Source organism: Schistocerca cancellata, chromosome 1, assembly GCF_023864275.1.
Source record: "Schistocerca cancellata isolate TAMUIC-IGC-003103 chromosome 1, iqSchCanc2.1, whole genome shotgun sequence".
In the NCBI taxonomy this organism is placed as follows: domain Eukaryota; kingdom Metazoa; phylum Arthropoda; class Insecta; order Orthoptera; family Acrididae; genus Schistocerca; species Schistocerca cancellata.
The window spans coordinates 1,038,834,856-1,038,842,429 of NC_064626.1; the positions used below are offsets into that span (position 1 = coordinate 1,038,834,856).

Here is a 7,574-nt window from a genome sequence, read left to right on the forward strand (position 1 = left end):
TAGCTTTTCGAAAATGCATCCACCCTTGAGCCTCAAGACAATGATCACGCCCGTTTGGATGTCAGGTAAATCGCCCCGTTTCCGCATTACGACAATAAATGCACTGTTTATCGCGTTCCCCGGACAAGCTTTGCATACCGTCCGCTGCTAGTGTTGCTGCCATCTGGCGTCAGTGAATGGTCATTGCAGGTAGACGTCGAACGTGACTGGACCGTGTATATTGATACACAAATTATTTAAAGCCCCCCCCCCCTCTCCCCGCCGCGTTTTTGCGTCTGAATTATTGTGAAGCTTAATCTCAGGAACTACTGTACGTAATTTGATTTCTTGCCGGTGACTTTGCCTCCCCATATGGAAGAACTGACACTGATGCTTCGAAGGGTTGTGTGGCTGCTACATGGTGGTGCTCCAGCCCACTTCGCCGTTAACGTCCGGACGCATTTCAGTCGTTTCTTCCTTGGTCGATAGATCGGACGAGGAGGTCCAGTTGCATAGCCCGGTCGTTTACCAGATCTCAGCCAGTGCGATTTATGGTTATGGGGACATCGCCAAAGTATCGTATACGCAGATGTGGAGACACTGGAGCAGCGTATTTATGCTGCCTTTGACACTGTCCGGATGCAGCCTGGCCGATGTGAACGTGTGAGACAGAACATTCTACGGCGCGTACACGAATGCGTTGAGGTACATGAAAAATATGTTCGACACATTCTGTATCTATGGCTGCATGGTATAGTGCGTGTTAAGATCGCAGACTCTGAAACAATGTATGACTGAATAAATGGTATTTTGCACGGAAACCATCCATTTCAGGAAATAAGTTCATTAGACCTGTTTTGTTCCGTATCCTCTCACTGAGCAATCCCTAGAGTTTGTACACGGTGGAAAAAATTACACTGTATATCGCATGTTCAAACTGTATATTCCAGTCAGCGTTGTCAAACGCTTTTTGTAAATATATGAAGGCTGTAAATGTACCTTTGCAACTTTCAGTCTACAACTGCCAATAGGTAGACTGATTCACGAGAAATGTTTGTGTGCATAATTTATTGCGGCTAAGCCTGACCAGTCGCCAACCATAGATACTTAGCCATGAAAGTCCGTAGAAATTTTCCCTGGGGCCTGGGAGTTTGGGTAAGGGGGGGGAGGGTAGAGAGATGGTAGAGGGGGGAAACGTGAGACAATTCTCTCTCGAAAATAGCCATTTTTTGTACAAATGTTCAATTTCGAGACTTACCATGCCAAGAGACTTTAATTTTATAGACGATACTAAAAACGTATTATATCCCAGAGATGAGCAAGAACTCTGTATTCAAGATTCCAGGGAGCAAGACGGGGGTGGGGGGAGGAGGGAGGGGACGCTTACGTACTTAGTGCTACCCGTGCGAAGCCGCGGCAGGTTGCTCGTATAAATATAGAGGAGCCGATCCATCGCAAGACTTTGCCACCGTCCTGCCAAAGCCATAAATCTTTCCTCCCGAACACCCTACACGGCGACTTTCGGTTCCATTGATTTGCGAATCCTGTCGTCTGAAATACATAGCACTGTCCATTGTAAATCGATCTTAAATGGCTGCTGTGTGATGAATCGGTGAGCACCCAACAAGAGTCACTCTCTGTTCCAAAAGCCATTTGTTTGGACTTTGTCATTTAACGATACAGAACTTGATTCCACTCTTCCTTGCAAAGAAAATGCATCCGTGCAAACTTTTTGTTCTTAAAAAAAAAAGATACTGTTACGCAGCTTTGCGCTATAGAGGTGATACGGAACGCCCTGACATTTTCGCCTTCACCACTGCCTATTAGCCAGATCTCCTAATTCAAGGCCGGCTCTGCTGGACGTTGTTAGAGCTGCTGATGAGCCTCTCTCGTGATTTGCGCTCAGAGGCGCTTCGCGTCTGGGCGCGCCACGTGTAAAAACACGGCCGGCTCCATAATAAGAAGAGGGGCGCCCGCGAAAGCCGATAGACTGCCGGTGGGCGTGTTTTTGCGCCGATGTTTGAGTGATGTCCATTCCTGAGGCGGGACGTGCCGGCTCTACCTGGGAGGCCCTGCGCAGCACCGCGCCACTCCACGGCGTCCTCTTCGTCTCCGAGTATCACAGCCGAATTCGGAAGCGGCGGCACCTTCTCCCTGTAAGCCAGCACCTCCGCTGTTGTTTCTGACGCACATTACGCACCACATACAAGCGAGCACCTAAATTGTTTCTTTACGACAGAACAATGTGTTGTCGTGTGTATCAGGCAGCCCCAAAGGCAGGAAAACGCGTGCGCTTATACCGAATCACAGTAAGGACTCGCCAATCCGGCGGTCGTTGGAACACCACAGTCCTTGCTTGGGCATCATCTTACGAGCGATAGCACTGCTGTGATTTTAACTGCAAGTGACAGTTATTTCATCTAGGCATCAGTAGTATAATTTATTTAAAAAAGTCCCACAGCTGGGACATGATTTGGAACCTAAGCTTCACTGTCTTTATTGCATGACGGTATGATTTGTAACCTGAACTTCATTCTCTTTATTGCTTTGCAGTTCAGTGATGCATTTATATTGAACGGATGCCTGAAAATGGCAAACTGGAAATGCGGCAGAAGTGAATATTAGTTACTCGAACGAATAGTTACCTTGGGTCGTAAATTGATTAGCTTATTGGAATTAGAAACGAAGATATTATGACAGCTTAGCGTTATTTCTTCTGTCACAGAATTATGTGAAAAAATGTTTATTTTCTGCAGACACGTCATTTAGTAAAACGAATGATAAACTGTAATTCAAAAATCTCTAAATTCCGACGTATATTATTAATAATTCGAGCCTGAGAGGTTAATCATATTCTACGTTATCTTGTTTTTATTTGTTATTATTATTATTATTATTATTGGCGAATTCTCCACAGAAGTGAGAGACGTTAAGCAAATAATTCGATCAGTTTGTCTTTGAGTTCTTCTTATTCTTCCAATAGGCTTTCATTGTTCCCCAAAAAGGCTTGTCTACGCTCACCCGACCACTTTGGTCTGTACTGTTTTTGTTTTGGTTGCTCTGATATAACTTACCATTTGTCTACTTTGTGTCTGAAGGTGTCTTTTTCTAGAATGTCGGCTGGTCTTAAGTTTGCATTATTTAGGTCCTTTCGAATTTCATCAAGCCAAGGTGTGGAATTCTTAATTGAGGATACATAATCTATTATTCTCTTCGTCAGTTGATTTTCTGGTAGTCGGCTGAGATGATCAAAGAATTTCATTCGTCTTTTCCTAATATCAATTTCGGCGTCTGAAAACTTTTCTGTTGTTTTATTTGATCGTAGCCTATAACCGTCTTGTGCATGTCTTCGTCCTAGAATTTTCCTGATGATCTTTCTCTCTTCTTTCTTGATGTCTTCAAGTTTTCTGTTAAGAGTTAGTGTTTCACTTGCGTAGAGGATTGCTGGTTTTATGATATTATTGTAGTGTCGAATTTTTGCCCCTCTTGACATTGATTTTTCGTTGTAGAGGTTTTGCGTTAATCCTAATCCTTTTTTAATTTTTTGTAGGTGATGTTGCTGTGAGATTTTTTCTATACATGTCGGTTCGATGAACTCTCCAAGGTATTTCAAGTATCGACTAGGCTCTAAAACTAATAAATAATACATATAATCTAGAAAATGTTATTGCAAATAAGGTATATCAACTGGTCTTAATAAATGAAACACAGTTGAATAACTAATTTTTAACTTATTGTTCTGTAAACAGGCAGTACAAAGGACTTACGTGTCGCTTTCACCACGAGCCGACAGAGAAATATTAGTGAGTAGTGAAACGACAATTGAAACTAAAACATCTATTTAAAAAGTAAATAATAACAATAATAAACCCTTCGACATTCAGACAGGTGTGAGACAAGATTATGGTCTCTCTCCTATTATGTTCAACGTAGTTCTAGACAAAGTTACAGAAGAATAGGAGAAAGAACTCAAGAAATATGGGGTTTGGAAGCCAATCCGACTGGCCTTTGACAAAAAACCCCTCTACATACCATATCTTGCCGCCTATACTATCGCAAGCCAGCACCCAGAATTATGCTAGCAATAATGACGTAACTTCCTGAAACAATCTGAAGACGAACCTGAAAAGGTTCGAAAACCGGTTCTTGGAAAAAAAACATAATTATTCAAAAAAGTGACGGTTGCAGTTTTGTATAACTTACTAACATCCCAAATATTTTCAGTGTAAGAATTTTATCAATCATACGCGGTCGAGAGTCACTGTACAATGACGGCAGATTTTTCAGCTATTAGAATAATTAACGGAGATTTTCTCCGCTCCGGGACTGGGTCTTTGTGTTGTCCTCATTATCATCAGTTGAAGTCCACGGGAAACCACCACTGGAATCACTTCCCTAGACGCTCATGCGGTGGACGTCTCTGACGAGGCTCCCCCAAGACAAGACCTGCCGTAAAGCAGAAAACAATTTTTTCAATTTTTTCAGATCACCTATTGCTGCTCATAAGAAGTATAATGCCGTTTATAAGCCCAAAATATAATCCTGTCGCTGTTGAAAAGTGCCCTCTTGATGCGACAAAATACGCAAGCGAAACTCTGAATCATTCGCATTTTTCAGTTTCGTTTAGCTGGAGGATTGTTCCATTATAGATCTTCCTACGCCTAGAGGGCACATTTTACTGCCTTTAGTTGTAGCTTATTCCTTGGCATAGTTCACGTGCTGTCCTCTGGCGAAGAAGTAATGGAAGGACATTGAAGGGACGACTGTGTCCTTTTCACTCACTGCTTTCATTGAGACATTCATTCAGCGTGTTCCGTAGATCCCACCAAGGAACAGACACTTTAAGGTATGTGGAACTAGTAGAGGAATACATTAATGAAAAATTTTCTCTTAAAAACTAAATCTGTACACACTAATAAAAATAAATAATCTCTAGATCGCATAATATTGTTTGTGCTTACGACAGCTAAGTAGGAAAGTTGCTGCTTTGTAAAAAGGTACTGCAACCTAAGCTCTATTAAACAGCTGATATTTACTCTTTTTTGTTCTTTTGGGTAATCCATCTTCTTCATTCTTGTCAGTGTTTTCAATAAGTCCTTTTCCGATTCTGCGGAGAACCTCCTTACTCGTCATCCACCTAATTTTCAACGTCCTTATATTGCACCACATCTGGGACGCTTAGATTCTGTTGTTTCCCAGTTTTCCCTCAGTCCATTATACATTATGCTGTTTCCAAACGTACAGAAATTTCTTGCTCAAATTACAGACCATGTTTGACAAAAAACAGAATTCTTTTGGCAGTGAATTCCCTCTTTGTTTGTGCTAGTCTGCCTTTTATGTCCTCCTTGCTTCGTCCGTCACGGGTTATTTTGCTTACAAGGTAGCACAATTCCGTAACTTCGTCTTCTTCATAATGCCTGATTTTGATGTTACGTTTCTCGCTGGTGAAATTTCTGCTTCTCTTCGCTGTTTCCCCTTTCTTCGGTTTACTCTCAGTCCATATTCTATTCTCTTTAGATTATTCATTCTAGTCATCTTCTTCTTCTTCACTGTCGCTGAGGATAGCCGTGTAATCAGCGAATCTAATCAATGACGTCCTTACATGCTGGATTTTAATCCCTCTCTTGAATATTTCTTTTATTTCCGTCACTGTTTCTTCGATGGATAGATTGGATAGGAGGGGCGAAAGGCTGCTTCCCTGTCTTACATTCGTTTTAGTCCAGCATTTCGGCCTTGATATTTCAATCTTACTGTTCCCTCTCGTTTCTTGTACATATTGCCTTTCCTACAGTGTACTCCTACTTTTCTCAGAATTTCGAACATCCTGCTCCATTTTACGTTGTGGAACGGTATTTTCAGGTCGCAAATCCTGTGAACGTATCTTGATCTTTCTTCAGTCTTGCTTCCATTATCAGTCCCAACTCCAGAAATGCCTTTCTGGTGCCTTTACATTTCTTAAGGCTAAAGTGATCGTCATCTAACAGTTCCTTTATTTTCTTCTTCATTCTTCTGTATATTATTGTCGTCAATAAATTTGATGTATCAGCTGTTAAGTTGATTGTACATACAACAGTTCTCGGAGCTATCTGCCCTTGCTGTCTTCGGGAGTGTGTGAGTGATATTTTTCCGAAAGTCTGATGGTATTTCCGCAGATTCACAAATTCTACAAATCTCTTGAATAGCAGTTTTGTTGCTACTCCCCCCTCCCAATGTTTTTAGAAACTCCAAAGGAATGTTTTCTATGCCTTCCGCCTTAGTTGATAACAAGTCTTTCACAGCTCTATTGAAGACTAAATAAATAACAACCTAAGCAGAAAAACACCCTGTTCACTCAATAACTATTAGGCAGTGGTACCCTCCGTGAATAAGATGTACGAATAATATTGGCTCCCACATGTCTTCAGTATCGTGCCCCACTTCTTCTCCTGCCACATTACCAGACTGTTCCATCCCTTCATTGTACTTTTTACATCTATTTTATTAATACTTACTTGACTACATTGATATTTTTCAAAGAAAATAGTTTCGTGCATCTATTATAGCAAACACTCAATTACAATGCACCACTGTTTATCACACAGCTTTACAATGAACATTGTTACTTACTATATTGCTACTAGGAGTTTGTAATTCCTGAATCCATGTAATCATACAATCTATAGAAGGAATGGCTAATGAAGAACATTTTTAAGTATCTTTTGAATTTGTATGGATTCCCAATATCTCGCTTCATATTAAATGGGAGCGTTTCGTTTACCTTGCACCAGAATATGGAAGTCCACTCTCAGCCCTAGACAAGGAAGCAAAGTCTACAAGAAAATTAGTTTCGTATCTTCCGTTCATCTGAAATTAATATTTATTATAAAGAATGAGTGTACTGGGAAGTGAGTCTAAGCATTCCAAGATCCTTAATTAGGCTTCTGCGAGATATTTGGTTATCTATTTTACACACGTCTGATAAATATTTTTTTTTTACGCGAGCTGCTCTGCCCAAGAACATAACTCCCTAAGACAACAGGAAGTGAAGACATACAAAATCAGCGAATATCCTTGTCCTTAAACTAACACAGTGAGAGACACTTTTAACACAAGCAAGCTGAACAGACTTTCTTGATTATTTTATGTATTTATTGACACCGTTTTAACATGCTATTGTGTTGTACCCCAAAGAATTTTACACACTGTGTTTAACGTAGAGCATTACCATTAATGACTAGGGTTGGTGATCAAAAATTTGAAACGCTTAACAATTTTGCGTGTCACCTTTACGCAAGAGCCATGCTAATCTTCTCTGCATCATTCTAGTTTTAGTATGAATGCTGCTGTTGCAACTGACTGAGCGAAGGGATTTTTCAAACTGAAAAAAACCTTTCGGTCAATGGAAGAAATACTTCTGAAATGAACTCTTCGTGTGCTTCCGTGGAGAAAGTGTGTTGTAAGTGGAGTAATACGCTCCTGGAAATTGAAATAAGAACACCATGAATTCATTGTCCCAGGAAGGGGAAACTTTATTGACACATTCCTGGGGTCAGATACATCACATGATCACACTGACAGAACCACAGGCACATAAACACAGGCAACAGAGCATGCAC

General features: G+C 40.9%; 1 non-coding gene across 1 annotated transcript; it reads right to left on the reverse strand.

Moving 5' to 3' along the window:
* Positions 1-7,207: 7,207 nt before the first annotated feature.
* Positions 7,208-7,310, reverse strand: LOC126097113 (U6 spliceosomal RNA). The gene has a single exon (XR_007522091.1). It is a non-coding gene; the product is annotated as a U6 spliceosomal RNA (small nuclear RNA).
* Positions 7,311-7,574: the final 264 nt, after the last annotated feature.